We start from the raw sequence: 22,802 nt of genomic DNA on the forward strand, positions 1-22,802 counted from the left end.
TGTAAAAATATGCTCCCGATTTGTAAAAGCCAACAGGGAGGATTGGCTTGGCTCAATTTAAAACATCCCAATGCTTCAGCATAAAGAGTTAAACTGAAGTCTTGTGAGTTTGTTTAAGTGCTCATGTGCCCCATCCACAACATCTGAGTCCATCCCCACACAACCATTTGAAGGAATTTTCTTTGTTGTTCTTGCCATTGTGTTAAATACCACTGCCATTGTGTTTGTATTGTTGAGAAGTGCAGGCATTTATGTGCACGAGCCAACTTGGTAAAAAATCTCTGGATGATTTAATGGCAGCAGAGTAGCTTGTACAACAGTATAAGTATCTCCTACAATAAATGCCTGTACTTCATAATTGGTATGATTTATAAACATAGCAATGTCTTTTGAAATTATAATTTATAGTAATTCAATCATATTTTTATAAGATGTTGTTTTAACTTTAATCTTAGACAGGAGATCTGAGATTTTTTTGAAAACGATGAGAGGCATAGATGGAGTAAACAGAGAGAATCTTTACCCCAGGGTATAAATAGCAAACACCAGAAGATGTGCTTTTGAATTTATAGTGGGGAAGTATGAGAGGCAACACAAGGGGCAAGTTTTTAAAAAAAAAATGTAGAGCAGTAGGTGCATGGATGAGTTACAAGACATAATGAAAGCAGGATGGAGTTTGATGGAGTTCAAGAGGCTTTTAGATAGATATGTGAATATAAAGGGAATGGAGGAATATGGATGATGTACAGGAGGATATTTAGTATAAATTGTCATCAAGACTGAGACATCATGGGCAGAATGGTATGTCCCAAGTTGTATGTTCTCAATTGATAATTTAGCTCTTTGGAAACTGCCTCTTAATTAGATTTTCACCAAGGTGCACTAAAAGCCATTAGCCAGCTATATTTGCATGTACAATTGGTTTTGGGAAATGGAATCATTCACTGCTCAAATAGAAATGTGTTTGCAGACTGCTGGTGAATGATGTTCTTCAAGCGAAGGAATGGAGATGCCTTGTGTAACTAGTATAAGCACAGCTGTTGCCTCTTGGACATGCAGATGGAGCCATTCTGGTTTGTTCTGCTGGTTAGGTGAACTGTGACTAATGTGAAGTACTCATTACATCACTGAAAACAGCGAGGGTTGGATTTAAAGCCCCAGAGTTGAAGCTCAGTGACTTTTTCTAATTACACTGACGTTCCATTAATTTGCAGAGTTACAATTAGGTAGCCATTTGAACAAATCAGCATTATGGCATTCTTCCACTGATGCAGTGAATAGACTGTGTGACAAGGTTGTGTTGTATTTTAGTGTGAATTAAAACTATCTGTGTACACAACGTCTGTGCACGTTGTCGGATCAAACCAGACTCTATTTAGGTACCATCAGTGTTGTTTGCCGGCAACATCCATGATTTGGGACTCCCAGCATCCAAGCCACGCGCTCTTCTTGCTGCTGCCATCAGGAAAAAGGTACAAGAGCCTGAGGACCCTCAGCTCCAGGTTCAGGAGCAGTTATTACTCCTCAGCCATCAGGCTCTTAAACCAAAGGGATAACTTAACTCAATTCCACTTGCCCCATCACTGAACTGGACTCACTTTCAAGGACTCTTCATCTCATGTTCTTGATAGTTGTTTCTTTCATCCTTCCTTCCTTCCGTCCTTCCATCCTTCCCACAGTTTGTTGTCCTTTACACAATGGTTGGTGTGGTCTTTCATTGATTCTGATTCTATGATAGATTTATTGAGTAGGCCTGCAAGAGAATGAATCTCAGAGCAGTACATGGTGACATGTATGTACTTTGATAGTTAACTTTGAGCTTTCAACTTGTAACGTTTCAGCTTTGAAATGAGATTGTACAGTGCCTTTTAGGTTTTGATTTTAATTGGACTGAGCATTTCTGCATGTTGTATCCTTTATTGCCCTGATTTCAGGGGCGCACCAAAGGACGCCATTTACTTACCTAATGTTCTATGCTGTTGTAAATTGGAGCAGAGCACCCCATGCAAGGACCATTATGAAATAGTGTTAGAAATAGGACAACAAAGTTGCTTTTCTTTTTGCTACTTAAAGGGATAATTTGGTGACATTGTGTATTGTGGCTCAGTCACATAATGGTTACTGCAGTGCTTCACAGTGGCAGTGGCCACCAATTGGGTTCAATTCACCAATGTCACTACATGTAAGGTGACACTTGTGGGCTGCCCCCAGCATAATCCTTAGACTGATGGCAGTTGATGCAAATGATGCATTTCACTATTGTTTCAATGTTTTAATGCACGTGTGACAAATAAAGCTAGTCTGTCTTTGTAACGGCATGTTGCTGTCTGACCTTGCAAAATCCATGAACTGCTCAAAGTAATGGAGTCCTTAATTGTTAGTACTCAGCTGCTAGTATTGTCATTCAGTGGTCAGCTTCCATTACTGGAGTTGTGACTATAGCTGGGACTCGCAACTCCAGCTGGGTTGGAAATGTTTTGGGTCAAGAGGTACTGACGCACCGGGCCAGCTCAGCGGCCATGATCTGGATTCAATCCTGACCTTGGATTTTGACTTTGACTCTGGAACTTGCATGTTCTCCTTAGACTACAGTGACGTCGTCAGGTGCCAGAAATGAGCAGGTTGGTAGGTCAATGTAAATTACACCGAGTTGGAGATGAGACAAAGGGAATATGGGGAGGGTGAATAGATTGAAGTAGAATTACTGTAGAACAGGGTGCTTAATAGTCATGGTTGGTTGAAGGATGTTTCAGTGTTGTACTCTCCGTAACTCTTTGCCCATCAACAGAAAGTTAATTTACCACAGTTGCCACATTGTATATAACCCTCTCTAATAAGCAATATATTCACAGGCTAAATGTTTTCAATGTGCTCATTACTGAGGCATGTGAAATGCTGCAGGAAGACCTTTGGCCATGTTCTTGTGTCTAGACTGCTCTTTCCATCAAGGTCACAGTCACTTTCAATTTCTTCACTGCAGGAACATTTCAAGTAGCTTGAGCAGATCTCTGCCAAGTTTCCCAGCCCGCTGGATCAGAGATGATGCATTGATTGAGAAAAGAGAAACCAAAATAGATGAAATCAGTGAGCAACACATTATATTTCAGACACTGGGCTTTGTTGACTCTGACTACTTTATATTAATGGCTATTGACTGTACTTGGTGTCCATAAGGGATAATTTTAAATATTATTTTTTAATTAAAAGTGTTTTCCACTTAATCCACTGATCATTGTGAAGATAAGTAGTCGTGGCAAATGTAACTCCTCATCTTTTTTTCTCAAGTCCTGCTGAAGGGTCTTGGCCTGAAACATCGACTACTCTTTTCCAAAGATGCTGTCTGGCCTGCTAAGTTTCTCCAGCATTTTGTGTGTGTTGTTTGGGTTTCCCACATCTGTAGATTGTCTCTTGTTTGTAACCTTTCCAGGCCGCAAGTGTCCTTCATCGTTGAAGTCTGTCTGGGAATAGGCTGTATACAGAGTGATGAACCTGGGGCAAGAACTGCCTTCTAGTTCCTTGGTTTCTCACACAGGATCTCTTGTTCCAGTCTCAATAACCAAGGCCAGATACAGTGACAATCCTTATAATAGGAAATGGTGTTGACTTTCATCAAGATGCGGCTCTTGGTAGTAGTTGTACCATCATTCCAGTGCCCAAGATGGCAGCAGTAGCCTGTCTTAACAACTGGCGTACAGCAGCACTGACCTCAACAATAATGAATTGCATTCTTCCCCATCTTCTTGCTACTTTGGACCCTTTACCATTCACCTGTTGCTCTAATCAATCCAGTGGTGATGCCATAGCCTCTGCACTCCACTCCGTCCTGGCCCCTGTGGAAAATGGTGCCATCACATGCCAGGATGTTGTTCATCAGAAACTGGTGGGTAAACTATTCTCATTGGGGCTCAATACCTCTCTCTGTAACTGGATCCTGGACTTCTTGCCAGAAAGGCCACAGTAGGTCCATGTTTTCAGGAGCATCTCCAGCTCCACCACGTGGGGCACTGGCACTCCCTTGAGCTGCATACTCAGCCTGCTGCTAACACATGACTGCTCTGCTAGATGCAGTTCAAACTAAATCGTCAAGTTCACTGATGACACAAGTGGTTGGACACATCTTCCAACAACGATGAGATGGTGTACAGAGAGGAGCTGGTAGAATGGTGTGAGCACAACAACCTGAGCCTCCACGTGGACAAGACCAATGAGATAATTCTGGACTTCAGGAAGGTGCAGGCTGATCACTGCACGTACACAGCTCATCCATGGAAAGCATTAGGAGCACCAAGTTTCTGGAAGCACACATTATGGATTATCTCACCCGGTCCCTCAACACCACCTCTTTGGTCATAAAAGCACAGCAGAGTCTCCATTTTTTGAGGCGATTGAGACAAGTGAGCTTCCCTCCACCCCAACCCCATTTTTTATAGGAGCACCATCGAGAATATCCTGACCGGCTGCATCACTGTCTGGTAAGGGAATTGCAAGGCATCTGACCACAAGTTCCACAAAGGATTGTGAGGACTGTTGAGGGGATCATTGGGATCTCTCTTCCATAATGCCACAGGAGTCTGTCTGAAGTCTTTAAGAATGGCAGTCCTTAGCATGAATGTGGGTGGACAACCCATCAGAATTTAGATCCAGTGTTAGTGTTTGTTCCTAGATGTGAACTACTCTATTTCCCATTCAAACTAGATTTTGGCCAATTTTCCTGCCCTTTATATTTTACACCAAAAATAGGCAAAATATCCACATATATGAATAGATAGATTATTTTATTTATTTTATTTTGTATCTCTGCGTATATAATTACAAGTGTTCTTTTAATAGATGCAAAAGTGAATCGTTTTTTAATTGTAGCAGGACAGTGAGTTGAATAGCTTTGTTTTAATTTGCTAGAAAATTAGTTGATAATTAAACATTTTTCCTGGCTGCCTCTCATGTGCACGTGATACTCAGTTCCAGATATTATAAACTGATTGGATGTGCACGGATGTTGAAAATTGACTACTTTATGATTTGGCGCAGAGGATATCTAGCACTCACATAGTGGCTGAAGGATAGACTGGCAATTATTTTTCTCCAGTAGTCCAAGAACAGAAGTGAAGCAGGACCAGCATGATTTCCCAATGTCTGATGCTTAGCTATGCAGCTCTAAGAGAAACATGTCAGCTCTTAAAAATTAGAGTGCATACGGCAATGCAGCAACACGCTATAGCCATTGAGGCAGAGGCAGAGGCTGCTGAAATAATATGGTAATAATTCCTTGGTTGAAATGCATGCCCTCTAGACAGTTCAACCCTGGGAAAAGAGCTACTTTATCTAAGCCTCATAATTTTATGAACTTCTATCAAGATACACGAGTGGGACTATTTTAACTACATTTTTCATACAGCAGATCCATATTTGTAGGCATTTCCAGCATTTTCTCTTTGACACCATGGTGTGACTTCTGAGGAAAGCTCTTTCACACCCTACTAAAACTCATTAGTATCAATAAAATAACTTGTAATGAAGGCCAAGCTCTCTTTTCCCTTCTGCCATCAGGAAGAAGGTCCCACACTACTAGCTTAAGGAAGATGATTACCCTTCAACCATCAGGCTCCTGAACCTGTGTGGATAATTTCACTCACAACAACATTGAACTGATCATTGAACAGAACCTATGGCCTCACTTTCAATGACTCTGCAGCTTGTGTTCTCAGCATTATTTATATATTACTTATATTTACAAGGATGTTGTCTGGATTGGGGTGCATGCCCCATGAGAATAGGTTGAGTGAACTTGACCTTTTCTCCTTGGAGTGACAGAGGATGAGAGGTGACCTGATAGATGAGAGGCATTGATCGTGTGGATAGTCGGAGGCTTTTTCCCAGGGCTGAAATGGCTAACATGAGAGGGCACTGTTTTAAGGAGCTTGGAAGTAGGTACAGAGGAGATGTCAGGACGTTTTTTTTACACAGAGAGTGGTGAGTGCATTGAATGGGCTGCCGGCGACGGTGGTGGAGGTGGATACGATAGGGTCCTTTAAGAGACTCCTGGAAAGGTACACGGAGCTTAGAAAAATAGAGGGCTATGGGTAACCCTAGGTAATTTCTAAAATAAATACATGTTTGGCACAGCATTGTGGCCCAATGGGCCTGTATTGTGCTGTAGGTTTTCTATGTTTCTTTTGTTTCTATAGTTATCTGTTTATATTATTACTTATTATTTTGTATTTGCAGTTACTTTTGTACATTAGTTTTCTGTCAGTCTTTGTGTGCAGTTTTCCATTGATTCTACTCTATTTCTTTGTTCTGCTGTGAATGAGGAAGGCAAACTACTTCTGTGAAAAAATTTGCCGTGAACAATCACAGTCATGGAACAACCATGATCACCCAGGTCATGACATGGCACATAACAAATTGCTGTGAATGCCTGCAAAAAATGAATCTTAGGGCAGTATATGGCGACAAGTATGTCTGTCTGTCTGTCTTTTATGTACATTGATAATATATTTGAACTTTGAGGTCATATCTTAGGGGAAGTTTCGCCCAAATTATCACAGTTTGATTACTTTGATGTCTTCCTGCAACCATTCTACATATGTAACATTAAATAAGCTTTTCAGAGTATTTCACAGTATGTTGTAATCTATGACATAGTTTTGTTATTTAAAGTGAATTACTGTTTGCTGTGTGGGAGTTCATCTGGTATAGTGACTTGGCTCAAAGATGTATGTATATTTAGTTCGGCATAGGCCCTTCCAAAACTTCAAGCAACGTCGCCCCTGCACCACGCTGCCCCAGCACCAGAATTGAACTCTGAACTCTGGAACGCCCGAAGGTGTAATAGCATTGCACTATTACAATGCTATTATAAATTTATAAATGATAAATTATTCGCTTTTCTGTCAAGATGCCTTTTGGTTTCTCCTTCAGGCAGCGTGCTTGCAGTCGAGGCAATCAATTATATGCGATCTGAAATGAGAGACCCATAGTTACATCTGCCAAAATGCTCCATCTTGCAGCAGGGTTATACTCACTTGATTCTGCATTGCAAATGTAGTCTCTCACCTCAGTTTATGCATTGATACGTCAAAACTTTTGGCTGCATCTGTTTAGTTATTTGGAACTCCTTGTCTGATTGGATTGTTCAACTAGGTTTGACAGTAGTACTAAAAGAGGGAACAAGATAATACTTGATATCTCGGAAGTTGGACCATGCAGAAAAATGGGCCTAATTGGATCACTCTTTTACAAAGCTAACATTAGTACAAATGATCTTTCTATACTTTATCATTGTGTGCTTCTATTTAAAAGACAGTTTTGAAAAGGTGAAAGAAAAATGTCACCTTGATTCATAACATTTATTGCTGTGCTTCCTCCCCCTCTCCCCCCCACCCCCAAAACCTCTGTGTCTTGGTTAAAAATAAACATACGATGCTTAATCTTGTGCACATTGTTTTAACTTCTAACCACCTCTGATCTACTCTACGCTATAGGAAATGGTAATCTATTAAGATATTTTCTTCAGTAGATAAGAGCTGTAGGTTTTAAATGGTTTAATATTGAGAAAGATCAGACCAAACTATGTAAAAGTTTCCAATACCAAGAGTTTGTATTTCCCATCTGATAGCCAACACATTCAGTCTGAAACTTTTTTTTCAGATAAACCATGAAAAGGTGGCTTTCAAAACAAATCGTTATATCCTAAATTTTTGCCGTCCTTTAGGGTACTGTGGGGTAGAGACCGGACTTCTCTTCAGAAAAAGAGGTAGAACTGACAACTGATAATTCTGTTTAATCTACTGATACCGTACATCAAACGGCATTTTCACATTTGGCTGAAGGAATTTGTTTTAATATTTTCATTGACATACAGTGCAGAATAGGCCCTTCCAGCCTTTTGAGCCATCCTAGCCAACAATCCCCCAATTTAATCCAAACGTAATCATGTGACAATTTACAATGACCAATTAACCTGCCAACACGTAGACCTGTGGACTGTGGGAGGAAACTGGAGCACCTGGAGGAAACCCACATGGTCACGGGGAGAACGTGCAAACACTTTACAGGCAGCAGCAGCAGCAGGAATTGAACCCGGATCCCCTGTACTGTAAAGTGTTGTGCTAAGCACTGCATTATTGTGCTGCCCCACGAATTACAGTAGGTCCCTGGGTTAAGAACGTCCGACTTATGGACAGCTCATACTTACAGACGAACTGCCATAAAGCGTATTAAAAATTTGAAAACCTTGCACGGCTTCAGTGGTTCATCGGCTTGAGGAAGGAGAACGCAGTCCGGCATTTTAAGTCAGATCATGATGCCGTTAACGCTGTGTTGAGTGTGTAACTTTGTATTTGGCTTAAATATTTCTCTTATTTACCTTTGTAACCATGCCTCCAAAGAATGAATCCAAGGGTGATACATCAAAGAAAAGGAAAACAATCACGATTGAAAATAAAGTGGAAATAATAAAGTGATCGGAAAGAGGTGAAATGCCATCGGTCATTGGAAAAGTATTAGGCTACAGTCGGTCAACGATCAGAACAATTTTAAAGGATAAATTGAGAATAATGGAGCATGTGAAAGGCCCTGCCCTGATGAAAGCTACAACTATTACTAAGCAATACAGTGGTTTAATTATTGAAATGGAACGGCTATTGCTAATTTGGTTAGATGATCAAAATCAGCGTAATATGCCTATTAGCCTTACTGTAGTGCAAGAAAAGGCTCGAAGCCTTTTCAATGATTTAAAAGCTGCACGTGCAGCAAGTGAAGGCGATTGTGATGAAGAATTGTTGCGAGTAGGGGTTAGTTCAATCGTTTCAAAGTGAGGGCAGGTTTACATAATATTGAAGTACAAGGTGAAGCAGCGAGTGCCGATGTATGTGCTGTGAGTGATTTTCCTGAAATGTTGAAGAAAATTATTGAGGAAGGAAGTTATTTGCCAGATCAAATATTTAATATAGAGGAGACTGGCTTGTTTTGGAAAACAATGCCTGAAAGGACCTACATTTTGAAAGAGGAAAAGGGTACACCAGGGCAGAAGGCATCAAAGGATAGGCTAATGTTATTGCTTGGGGTTAACGCATCCGGGGATTTCAAGCTCAAGCCTTTGCTTATGTATCGCTCCCTAAATCCGAGGGCACTTATCCGACTGCTGTATCATTAAGGCATCTCTTCCCATTAAGTGCTTTATATGCATAGAAAGGTAAAATATATGCTATATACTAAGACAAACATTTAACTAACTGACACTAAATAAGAACTGTATGTACTTGTTCCAACTTACATACAAATTTGACAGACTTAGGAATGGAGCTCGTTCGTAACCTGGGGACGGCCCGTAATGAATGACTTTTCTTTCTCACTCAAGCTGCAAGTATAAAGTCAAGCGTGAAATCCTGAGCTGGGCAATATGCCAGAGTGAATAAAACTATGAGATGACATCAGGAAATTCCTGAAGCAGCCTTTCTTCTGTCAGTCACAGATGTAGGTCAGTTGGGCTGCAAGTACTTTCCAGTATTATGTGTTTGACTGGTGCATACATACTGCAGTCACCAGAAAATGTGAAGCAATGATCTTCGTAAACTACAAATTGCACTGAGTCACTGCTAAACCTATGACTAAGGGATTATGTTTGTAATTGTGCACCTGTGTATTAAGTCAAAATAGATCTATTTGGATTTTATGAGCAACATACTGTTGTGGATAATTTGGTTGACAGCTCTGGAGGTTCAGTGCCGTGCTTGAATGGGTTTTGAAGTCGAACTTTAGCTGGCCTTTATGTGAAAGGGATGCCACTCTTAACCTGGCCCTGTGACAGCACTTCTGCCTCTCCATCAACTTGAGTCGGGGTCCCCAGCCTTTTTAATCCCATGACCAGGACGGGAACCCTTGGATTTAAGCATGTAGGTTTGATTTTGATTTCGCCCTCTAGCCAGATGTTCCTGTGTAATAACATCCTGTTGGAGTTTTTCTCTTTTATGAGGTATTATCGTGAGTTCTTCACTTTCTCAGAGCAGCAGGCGACTTTCATCAGTCCTCAAGTAATTAGAAAGTAGATAACTGGTCATGATCACGTTTGTTTTCTTTGTGGAAGTTTGGTGTGTAGGAGTTGGTCGTTTCCTTTCTCGCATCAAACCAGGGGCTGCAAGAAGTATTTTATTGGCTGTAGACTACTTTCAGATGTCTGTATACACGCTGCCTTTCTTTCATGGATAATCAGAAACATGAGGCACATTCTCAAGTTCACCTTTACTGTGTTCCTCATTTCAAGAGCATGGTACTAAACTAGTGGGTAAAATCAGATATAGCTGGGTGTCTGGTGTTGAGATCAGCCACAGACAAGATAAAATGTCTTTAAATATCAATATTTGGTTCAAAAATGGTATTTACTTTCTTCCCCCAAAGATTGTTTTGCATCGTTTGCAAGAATGTTCTGTGGAGACATTTTGAACTGCCTGGAACTCGTTAGAAACTTTGGTATTTGCCTGTAATGTACTTTGTTTTCATAACTATAATACAAACAGAAACTGGTGAAAAGGGCAGATTGTTATTTTCTCCTGGTGACCTTCTGCCACTTGATGAAATGGGAATCTCTTAACCACCATAGAGCTATAGAGAAGGTCGGCACAGAAATAGGCCCTTTGCTCCATCTTGTCCATGCTAAAACCATTTAAACAACATACTCCCATCAATCTGCATAGTAACCATAGCCCTGCATACCTCTACTATCCATGTACCTATCTAAACTTCTCTTAAACATTGAAATCATGCTCGCATGCACCACTTGTGGAGGAGCTCATTTCACACTATCACGACCCTCCTGAGTGAAGCAGTTTTTCCTCATGTCCCCCTTAAACTTTTCACCTTTCACCCTTAATCGATGACCCATGCGACTACAGTGGAAAAAGCTGGCTTGCATTCACCCTATCTAGACTGCTCATAGTTCTGTATACCTCTATCAAGTTTCCTCTCAATTTTCAACATTCTAAAGGGATGCCTTACTAAAGTTCATGTCAACAACATCCACTTTCCTGGTAACTTCCTGAAAAACTCTATAAGATTGGTCAGACATGGCCTGACAGATACAATGTTATGCTGACTACCCTTAATCAGAACACATCTATCCAAATACTTGTATGTCCAGTCCCTTAGAATACCTTCCAGTCACTTTCCCACAACCAATATCAGACTCACTGGCCTATAATATCCTGCTTTATGTTTGGAACATTTTTTAAACAGCAGAACAATGTTGGCGATCGTCCAATCCTCTGATACCTCTCTTGTTACTAAGATGACCTAAATATCTCTGTTAGGGCCCCGGCAATTTCTGCACTTTCCTCCCTCAGGGTCCGAGGGAATACCATGTCAGTTTCAGGGATTTATATCCACCCTGATATGCCCCAAACACCTTCTGTTATTCTTTAATCCCCATGCCATTTTCCTGGATTAATTCCATGCCTACTGATATCATTAACATTTCAGTGCTTGATGTTGGGAGAACCTTAAAAATTACCTTTTTGTCCTTTCCTAAGGTTAAATGTGCAATGTTAATTGGTGCCAATTGTACTTGATGCCAACAAATGGTCCCACCTGTGTCTTGCTGACGATTAAAAGATTATTTATAATTCTTTGCACCCATGATGCACCGATCGTAGATTTTTAAACATCTGAAGTGAGGAATGTGGATGATTTAGTTAATCAAGAGAAAAAGACACAAATTGTTTTTTCTCACTCCAGTTTGCAAACCATAGCTTTGAGAAGATGTGTAACCCTTTTAAGTGAAGCCAGTCAAAGAATTTGTGTTCAGGCCAGACAGAAGAAGGAGTATTGAAGCCTGGGAGTTCAGGATCGGAACCAGGTTTAGTACCACTGACCTGTGTTGTGAATATGTTGTTTTGTGGCAACTGTACTGTGAAATATGTAAAAACTATTATAAATTATAATTATATATTAAACAAGTAATGCAAAAACAGAGTTAAAATAATGAGGTAGTGTTCATGGGTTGGTTCATTATCTGTTCGGAAATCTTATGGCAATGGCGAAGAAGAAGAATTGTTCTATTAGCCTCTGTAGGAAGGAAAGACAAATGGGAGGAAGAAAAGTACTGCATTGGAACAAGGTAGTTGGGTGGTGGAGTTAGAAAGTAGGACAAGAATTACTTGTTTAAACCCTTCCTTTTTCCTTTTCGTTAAAGAAAGCACATTGTTTGGTTGGCTGCCTCAGGGAATTTGGGAAGTAATTCTACCTTCAGATTGGCTTCCTGTCTTTTAATCGAGCAGTGTTTTTTTTCCAAGTGAGCTTGTGATTTTTACGCTGTGGCCAGGGATTAACAGCTTTTTAATAAACCAACATGTGATCACCATTTTGAAAACTTCAGCTGAAATCCATCCTTTGTTTCCTGTGCAGAATGCACTTTGTGTGCATGTTGAACTACAATGTCAATTCATTTTGCTGGAAGTCAGTAGAATGAAATTTCCAAAGTACTGATGTTATGAAATCATATATTTGGCCACTTGTAATGGAGAATGATTCTTCCCTTTCATCTGTTTGAAACTGAAGACTGATGTAGCCTTTTGCTAGTTTACAAATGTCTCTTTTAGGAGTTCCATTCTTAATTGGGGGGACAAACTCTGTGGATGTTGGAAGTCATACTTGCCACACAATGTTGGAGATGGTTGGAAGATCAGGTTGCATCTGAGGAGAGAAAAACATTTCAGGTTGCTGGCCCTTCATCAGAATTCATCATGGAAAGTGATTGAGCTGAAATGTTATTCCTGCTAGTCCGTCCATAAATGTTGTCAAACCTGCTAAGTATTTTAGCATAGTCTTTTTTTTATTCCATCTTTAATTGTTGGACCATTATTTGGCATGCCTGGTGCATTTGTCTCTGTTCTTTTACTACGTGTGGGGTGGTGGGGAAACAGCTTGGTTACTTACATTTAAGATTTTGTTTTAAGTTCAGTTTGAATTCATATCTTGGGGATTCTTATTATTAGATACTTATTATTTTGTTAAATCTAATCTTGTGACCTCCTTACTATCCCTTAGCTGGGCACTGAACATTTTGGGTTTCTGATTCGTCTGTGAAATTGTGAATGATGTGGCAGCTTTTACACAGCACAGTTTGGCTATAAAGACTGGAAGTTAAAGCATCTGTGGTTGTGCTTGCAATGTTGAGTTCTCATTTTTCACTCCCACTGCACAAGAAATGGCTGATGTGACTTGGGTAGCAGTCCTAAGAAAGAACAGGACTTATTTCCAGCTTGCACCAAAGCAAATTTCATGCCAACAGCAATATACAATGCACTAGGATTTGTTTTTGTATTTTTTACTGTTATATGCTTCAGCTGAAATTAGAATTTATGGTACAGATACTGTCTATGGTTTCAGAGGCTCACCTTTACTATATAACATTATCTCTTTTTGTTGATGGGCTATGGTAAACTAGCAATGGTTAAATATTTTGCTTGTCTCCCAAGGTAAATGTTTCCTTTCTGTGTAAAAAGCTGTGTTAGCGCTGCCACAGTGGGTGGCTGGCAGAGGTGTTCTTTGGGGTTGGTCCCTGTCCGCTATGCAAAATGGACTTCTCAAACTCTGGTGAAACTGCTTATTTGTTTTCTGTGTATGTTCAAGTTGGGAGTAGAATTTCTGTTCTATAATTTATGATGAAAGAATATGCATTCTTCAGAACTATTGACACAGACCTTGAAGCAAAGTACATGCCACTTGAATGAATATTCATATTCTCCTCGGATCTGGAATAGATTATGTTTTTATTGCTTGTGTTGCTTAGGAACAGAGATGGATAGCAATGTTGTGAAAGGTTTAAATGCTGGCACCAGTCCTGCCTTTCAAATCAATCTCTCTTTTTATTACTTTTGGTTTTCTCTCACTCTTCATGAACAATGGGCAATAATTTTAGTCAGTCCTCTTGGTAATAAATCTTGGGGTCAATATTGCAGTGGTTTTGTGTCCCCTCAATCTCTGTAGGAACTTAAAATGCAAGAAGAAAGGGCACGGCACCCTACAACCTATATGGGATGGTTATACAAAAACAAGCAATTCAATGATCTTGAAGATGCTGTTCATGTGCTCATGCCAGTCTCTAATTAACACGTCATTCCTGATTGTTGATGCTCTCTATAAAGTGATAGCCTGTGATCTATGAGTTTCTAACTCTTCACATTGAAAAGGTCTGGTGTTGGTTCTCAAATGTAAAATAGTGCACTCTGCTGTTGCCCGTGAAATGGTTTAATTGGCTGTTTGTTGTTGCTCACGGTGTTGCAGTCTAACATATTCCAGATAATGTATTCAGTACAAGCCAAAATTGAGCTCGTGTTGCACCAGATTCTGGCCGATTATGCAAGAATAACCTGTGAGGTGAATATTGCTGAAAACAAATTGAATATGTAACATTGCAGAAAGCTATGATTTGGTTTGGAACATAAGGTTCTTATTCAAAGTGTTTTTCTTTGTGTTTGAAAGTAGTATGGTTACTTTCAAACTTCAAAATCCTTGGTTTCATACTTCAAAATTTCAAGGACATAATGGGGACAAGGCAGGGACTGGGTATTGATAGTGAATGATCAGCCATGATCTCAGAATGGCGGTGCAGACTCGAGGGGCCGAATGGTCTACTTCTGCACCTATTGTCTATTGTCTATAAACTCTTACAAACCATAAACAATGACCTGCTGATCTTCAAGTGGTTGTAGTTAAGGGAATGTTCTTTACTAGGATGTCAAAGTCTAAAGTGAATTTATTATCAAGGTACATATTTGTTAGCATATACAGCCTTGAGATTCATTTCCCTGAGGCATTTACAAGAAAATAGAAATACAGTAGAATTTTATGAAGAACTACATAAACAGAAAAATGTTGGTAAGCAACCAATATGCAAAAGAAGAGCAACTGTGCAAATAAAAACTGAGAACGTAAGTTGTAAAGAGTCCTTGTAAGTGAATGTGCAGATCGTAGAAGCAGTTCAGAGTTGTGATGAGTGAAGTTAGCTGCACTAGTTCAAGAGCCTGGTGGTTGTAGAGTAATCATTCTGGCTGAACCTGGTCGAGTGGGGCCCAAGACATCTTTACCTCCAGCCTGATGGTAGTAGTGATAAGATGGATTGGATGGCGGGAGTCTTTGAGACTTCTGCTTTCTTGTGACAGCACTTGGTGAAGGGGAGGGCTTTGCCTGTGATGGACTGTATTCTCCACTTGCAATAGCCTTCTCCAGTCCTGGGCACTGATGGTTCTGTACCAGGCCATGATGTAGCCAGTTAAGATGGTCTCTACTGTACATCTGTAGAAGTTTGTCAGCATTTTGGTCACGTGCTGAATTTACGTAAACCTGTCAGAAAGTAGAGGTATTGTTGCGCCTTCTTTGTATTAACACTTGTGTGCTAGTCTCAGGATATTTCTTCTATGTTAATGCCAAGGAATGGCCAATGGTGAGTGTGGAGGAGATGTTGCAGATCTATCGTAGTTGGGTACAGTCAGTGAGGGAATTCAGGATCCAGTTGCAAAGGGAGGTACGCAAGCCCAGACCTTGGAACTTAGTGATGAATTTGCAGGGTGGGCCCAAGCCTGTGCTTTCCTTTGAATAGTCAGATAACATATTTAATAAAGAGCTTTCATCTATTGCACCAGATTCCTCTGGCTCAGTTGTCCTGAAATCAGATCCTCACCGTACTGTCCGCCCAGCTCCTTGTTCTTCCTCTGTTACGTGCCTGGCAGCGTGAAGAGGCCCCGGGGGTGCAGGATGAAAAGCCTTGACCTGAAACATCAACACTTTATTCCTCTCCATAGGTATCTGATCACAGCACTTAGTGTGTGTTACCTCAGTGTAGGGACTGTTCTGATAACTGGCAATGCTCACCTCTTCACTTTGACACTGAGTCATTCTTGTGACTCAGAATGTAATTCATTATTCATAAATAATCCATCATTAAGGACCCTCCTATCCATGACATGCTTTCTTCCCATTACTATCATCAGGGAGGAGGCACAGGAACCTGAAGACTTGCACACAATGTTGTCTGGTGTAACACACACAAAATACTGGAGGAGCTCATCAGGCCAGGCAGCATCCATGGAAAAGATTACAGTCGACGTTTCAGGCTGAGACCCTTCAGCAGGACTGGAGAGTAAAAGATGAGTGTGAGTTGGAAGGGAGGGGAGAAAGAAACACAAAGTGATAGGTGAAATCAGGAGGGGGGTAACAGGGTGCAGTAAAGAGCTGGGAAGTTGATTGGTGAAAGAGATCCAGGGCTGGAGAAGGGGGAAACTAATAGGAGAGAACAGAAGGACATGGAAGAAAGAAAAAGGGGGAGGAGCATCAGAAGGAGATGATAAGCAGGCAAGGAGATAAGGTGAGAGAGGGAAAAGGGGATGGGGAATCGAGAAGGAGGCCCAGTATCTCTTTCACTAATCAACTTCCCAGGTCTTTCCTTCATCCCCTCCCCCTTCCAATTTCACTTATCACTTTGTGTTTCTTCCCCCCCTCCCTTCTAACTCTTGACTCCAAATCTTTTTCTCTCCAGTCCTGATGAAGGGTCTCAGCCCAAAACGTCGACTGTACTCTTTTCCAAGGACGTTGCCTGGCCTGCTGAGTTCCTCCAGCATTGTGTGGGTGTTGCTTTGATTTCCAGCATCTGTAGATTTTCTCTTGTTTGTGATTATATGTATCTATTTATTTGTTTATTTATTGGGATACAGCTTGGTACCAACAATTCCAGCCCTTCAAGCCTTGCTGCCCAGCCATCCGCTGATTTATCCTAGCCTAATCATGGGACAATTTACAATGATCATTTTATCTACCTCTTCCCTTCAGCCATCAGATTCCTGAACAGTTCATGCGCCCGTTAACTATTTCCCTCACTATTTGACTCTCTTGCACTAATTTATATTTTTATGCTTATTGTAATTTATAATTTATGCATTGCACTGTATTGCTGCTGCTAAATGACACATTTCTTGACATATGTCAGTGATAGTAAACTCGATACTGATTCATATAACTTGCAACATAAATTAATTTAAGATTGAAGTACCAAAATAAAAGCCAGTAATTAAAATCACTAATCCAAGGCAAATTATATATTGTTATTTAAGAAGCTGTTCTGCCTCCTCCATGGCCCCATAACCATTTGCCTTCCATTAGCTGATGAAATAAATGGAGTGTTAGTTCTTGTGCCTCTGCTAACCTGGCACTGGGTCTGGTTGCAATTTCCCTTGTGTGACTCTGGGAAATCCCAGCAAGACTGGCTTCTGAATCTGTCAGTAAATACCAGACTTGTGTAATTGACAGCACACGTATGGAAGCCTGGGACTAGCTGGCAGTTAACTGGCTGAATGCCAGTGGTGTAATTCGGAACAGCTGGCAGTGGCCAGTGAGATCCAAGTCATTGTGCTGTCCAACAGATCGTGGCCTGTAGTTTCTGAAGAGAACAACAGTGAAGCTGTCAGCGCTCCTTGTCATGGAAGGAAGATGATACCAACTGCACAAGCTCAGTTTAATTCGGATTTTGAAGAAAATGTCAATAATTCCTTTCACTGGGTGCGTCTTTCCAGAATTCTCCTGTGTAATCAGTATAATAATTAGCATTTCAATAATTACTTTTTCTTTCTTCCATGGCCTTCTGTCCTCTCCTATTATATTATTCCTTCTCCAGCCTTGTATCTCTTTCATCAATCAACCTGCCAGCTCTTTGCTATACCCCTCCCCTACTGGTTTCACCTACCACCTTGTTTCTCCCTTCCCCTCCCTCCACCGTTTAAATCAACTCCTCATCATTTTTTCTCCAGTCCTGCTGAAGGGTTCTGGCCCGAAATGTTGACTGTACTCTTTTCCATAGATGCTGCCTGGCCTGTTGAGTTCCTCCAGCAGTTTGTGTGTGTTGCTTGGATTTTCAGAATCTGCAGATTTTCTCTTGTTTGTGATTGGATTACATGGAGTACTCTGTTTCCGGACACTAATATTACCTGTGTAGATTTTCATTACCTCAGATACTTCAATTTTAGGCCTTAGTTTTTTTTTAATGTTTGATTTCATTTTTTCAGCTGCCTTTCCCATGCCCCTCCTGTCACTTGCTAATCTGACAACCTTGCCTTGAGATTTTGAATCCAGGCCCACTTGTGTTCGTGTTTAGAACAGGGATTGGTTAAGAAATTGGCCAAACGAGACTAGCAATTTAGCCAGCTTCTTAAGTACAAGAGATTCTGCAGATGCTGAAACACCAGAGCAAAACACACACACACTCTTTGCTGGAGGAACTCAACAGGTCAGGCAACATCAATGGAAATTAATAAATAGTCAACATTTCGAGCTTAGACTCAGGGTCTCAGCCTGACACGTCAACTCTTTATTCATTTTCGTAGCTGCTGCCTGATCTGCTGAGTTCCTCCAGCATTTTGTGCATGTGGCCAATTTCTTAACCAATCTCAGAATTTATTGGGCTATTAATCGAAACTGAAGATTTGTCATCATTTCTATGGAAATATACAATTGATTTTGGTAAATTGATATGTATCAAGTCAAATGATAACTCTGCCAATTTGAATTATTATTTCCTCAAAATTGCTTGTGTATGATTTGGCCCTTCTGAATTCAGTAACTTGCTATGCTGTTGTTAACCGAATATTCTCATGTAGAACATCAACAAAAGCGATGATATGATTTTATTGATGCTCCAGAAGAGTTTGAAGTTCTATGCAGGTGAATATATTTGAATATTAACCCAACACGTCAAATTTTAAACTTTCTGAACTGCTAGAAAAGTGACTGTTATGCTCAACAGAAATATTTTTAACATACTTTAATTGAAATTGGTGTATGTGAGTGGAGCATTTGTTAGTAAGGAAAATATTTGTATGTATCCTTGAGTTTAATAATAGATAAACATTATCATATATGTTTGAGCGTTTATTCATGTAGCCTTTTGTTAAAATGGCACATGAATGAAATTGATATCACACATGATCCTTGTAAGTCTATAATTTAACAATGAAGATTGTAACTTGGAGTACGGTGGATTCCAGTTAACTGGGACCAGTACATTTTGGCCCAATTAAGCAGTTGTGTAAATTAACCACAAATGTATACAAAATTTTATACAATTTAAAATGTTTTTAAAAAGACAAACTACCATTCAACTGAGTAACAAATTATGTATTTAAAGGAAATACAGAACAAATTAGTGCACAACCAATATCACTAAAGTACTATAAAACTGTATTTGTTCCTAATAGTTACTGACAGAGGAATTCATCCAGTGTATGTTGCCGTGTACTTTTGATGGACTGCAAATGAACATAATCAAAGCAGACACCTACTGCAGATAATACACAGCCTTCATACAACGCTTTTAACAATTGCTTCCTCTAAATCTTTTAAGTTCATTATAACATTCAAAATCATTGGCAATACCGTCAAGTTATTTGTAGTTCCTAACTTTTTTGAAGTAGTGAAATCATTTTATTTTCACTCCTTGCCATTTCTGGCATCTCCAACCGTGAATGCTTGAAACTACAGTGAGCAAAACAGTTCTGAATTGTCTTGCTGCTTATTCCTTACAGACTATCAGTAACAAAAATCACTGCTTTTTGAACACAGGCACACACAATTGATGTTATTTTAAAAACTGTTCACTCTAAGCACAGTGTAGTGTTTATGGCCACACAAGTGCATGCAAGTAACGCCAGCGAGAATGTTCAGCAACAATCTCCTGTCTCAGTTAAGTGGCATGGTGTCAAAATAGATGTATCCTGGCTATTTTCTCATTTGGTTTAGTTCTAAATAAGTAGCTGTCCCAATGAACTGGAATCCACTGTCTTTGTTTTATAACTGATATGGTAAGTTTATATATTATGAAATACTGTACAGCCAATAAGCTGCTTCTGGTATACTCATTATTATAATAAGAAACATTGCAGAAAGATTGTGTGTGCTGATACATGTAAATGGAAATGTTATAATGGCCTTGTGTTCTGTTGTTGTGATGCTGATCTAAAAGGACATCTTAGTGAATCCCAGAGAGAATGTGCTATTGCTGTAGTATATACCATTTCGCTGAGGATAAAAAAAATTGCCCCTGTTTGTCATAGGACATAAGACCATAAGATATAGGAGCAGAAGTCGGCCGTTTTGCCCATCGAGTCTGCTCTGCCATTTCATCATGGCTGATCCCGTTTTTCTCTCTGGCACAATGCCTTCTCCTGATATCCCTTCAAGCCTTGATCATTCAAGAATCTATCGGCCTCTGCCTTAAATATGCCCAATGACTTGGCCTCCACAGCTGCGTGTGGCAAAGAATTCCACTGATTCACCACTCTCTGGCTAAAGAAATTCCTCCTAACCTCCATTCTGAAAGGATACTGACACCCCTCTATTCTGAGGCTGTGTTCTCTGGTCTTAGAGTCTCCCACCATAGGAAACATCCTCGCCACATCCACTCTATCAAGGCCATTCACCATTTGATATATTTCAATCAGGTCACCCCTCATTCTTCTGAATTCCAGTGATACAGGCCCAGAGCCTCTTCATACGTCAAGCCATTCAATTCTGGAATCATTTTCGAGAGCCTCCTTTGAACCCTCTCCATTTTCAGCCCATCCTTTCTAAAATAAGGGGCCCAAACCTGCTGACAGTATTCCAAGTGATTCCTAACTTTGTCTGAGGCCTCCACCACTTGTCCACTAACTGCCACTCTGGTTCCCACCTCCCTGCAACTCTAGTTTAGACCCCATCTTGCAGCATTAACAAACTTTCCCATTAGGGTATTAGTCCCCCTCTAGTTCAGGTGCAAACCGTCCCTTCTGTCCAGGTCCCACCTTCCCTTCATGAGGCTGATGATCCAAAAATCTTGTCTTTTCTCCAACATCAACTCCTTAGCCATGTATTAAACTGTATGATCTTCCCAGTTCTGGCCTCGCTAGCACATGGCACGGATAGCAATCTTGAGATCACAACCTTGGAGGTCCTACCCTTTAACTTAGCACCTAACTCCCTGAACTCAGTCTGCAGAACCTCGTCACTCATCCTACCTATGTCATTGGTACCTATATGGACCACGAATTCTGGCTATTCCCCCTCCACACTTACAAATGCTGAGGACTTGATGCAAGATATGTTGGACCCTGGCACTTGGGAGGCAAAATAACGTAATATCCGGGAATCTCGTTCTCATCTACAGAATTTCCTGTCTGTTCCCCTAACTAATGAATCCCCTATCATCGTATCATCCCAGTGTGCCTCTTTTCTCCCCCTTCCCATTTGAGTCATGGAGGCAAGCTCAGTGCCAGAGACCCAACCAGTGTGTTTTTACCATTTTCTTCTGTTGGGTCATCCGCCCACCCCCCCCACCCCCGCCACTGACAGTATCCACAGTGATATACCTGTTCTTGAGGGGGTTGGCCACAGGGGTACTCTCTGCACTAGTTTACCCCTTTACCCTTCTGGATTGTCCTCAGTTTCCTGTGTCCTGCAGCTTGGGTGTAACTACTTCTCCAGAGGTCCTACCTATGAATCCTTCAATCTCTCAAATGATCTGGAGTTCATCCAGTTTCTTGCAGTTTTAGTCAACAGGGACACTGGATGTCTCCCTGCCCTCTCACATCCCACACGAAGAAAAATGCACTATCCTGCTTGTCATCTCTACCTATCTGAGCAAATATAGAGAAGAGAAGGAAAAAAACTTGAGCTTTTCTTTCTCTAAGTGAAGCCTCTGAAGCTAAAGCCGTTAAGATCACTGCTCTATGTTTACTCAGATGACGGCCGCTGCACTGCCACTCTGCTTGCACCGCCTTTCTTTAATCTGTTCTTACTGATTAATTCCAAATGCCTATTGGCTACTGGTCAAAGCTCTATTATGCTGTGGCGAACCGCTCCTGCCTTTTATTCTCGGGTGATGGACCTGATTGAGGTCTCCTCCTCTAAACTTCTGATGTCCAGATTGGCTGCTGGTCAAAGCTCAATAGGAAGGTACCAGAGGCAACTGTCACACTTTAGGCAGCATTAATGACAGCAGTTTGTTCCAGAGGCAGACTGTGAAGAGCACTTCAATGAACTGCCTTGTTTGAGCTCTTTGTGTCTCCTGTGCGTCAGACTGTGGACTCAGTAATGGACTTCATTTGAGGTTATAAACCACCAAATACACATTCGAGTAAACATTGTGTGTATGTATTTTAAGTCATTTGCTAATTGCAGTGAATGACTTGCTGAGCCAAATGTTTATTATTTCAAAGGGATTGGAGAGAAAAGTTTTAGAAATTTATTTAAAAAGTGTCAGAAATGTTCTTTTAGTTGAAGTCAAACAAATATATAGCCTATCTTTAAAAAGAGTAGTGATCTACATCTATTAAGTTCTCAATCTCAAAGTGCAAAGTAAATTTATTATCAAGATATGTATATATGTCACCAAGTACAACTCTTTGTTTTCCTGCATGCATACACAGTTGATCCAAAAACCACAATAGAATTAAAAGACAGCACCCAAGAGGGCAGACAAACAACCAATGTGCAAAGGGCAACAAATTATGCAAATATGAAAAAGAGAAAAAAAAAAGAAGCAATCAATATTGAGAACATGAGATGAAGAGTCCTTGAAAGTGAGTCCATAGGTTGTGGGAACAGTTCATTGATGGGGCGAATGAAATTACACAATCTTGTACCAAAACTCTGTAATAATGTAAAATAATGAAGGGTGACATTGTCCTCTCCATTATGTAGTGCAAATACTCAACCAGCAAGAAGGCATATCCTGCCCTTTGAGGTATCTAAAACTATAAGACTGTGTTCAATGAATTCTATCAGTA

At 40.5% G+C, this 22,802-nt stretch overlaps 1 protein-coding gene across 11 annotated transcripts in view; it reads left to right on the forward strand.

Annotated features, from left to right (window-relative positions):
- LOC132399867 (band 4.1-like protein 1) overlaps positions 1 to 22,802 on the forward strand; it is a 290,816-nt gene that overhangs the window by 122,501 nt on the left and 145,513 nt on the right. The window contains exon 1 of one of the 11 annotated variants that reach the window (XM_059980720.1): positions 22,450 to 22,595. The exons of the other annotated variants lie outside the window; for them this stretch is intronic. The gene's annotated coding sequence lies outside the window, so the exon portion shown is untranslated. Of the gene's footprint in view, positions 1 to 22,449; positions 22,596 to 22,802 lie in introns of those variants that run through there. 11 annotated transcript variants of the gene reach the window in all.

This window comes from Hypanus sabinus, chromosome 9 (genome assembly GCF_030144855.1).
Source record: "Hypanus sabinus isolate sHypSab1 chromosome 9, sHypSab1.hap1, whole genome shotgun sequence".
NCBI classification, from domain to species: Eukaryota; Metazoa; Chordata; class Chondrichthyes; order Myliobatiformes; family Dasyatidae; genus Hypanus; species Hypanus sabinus.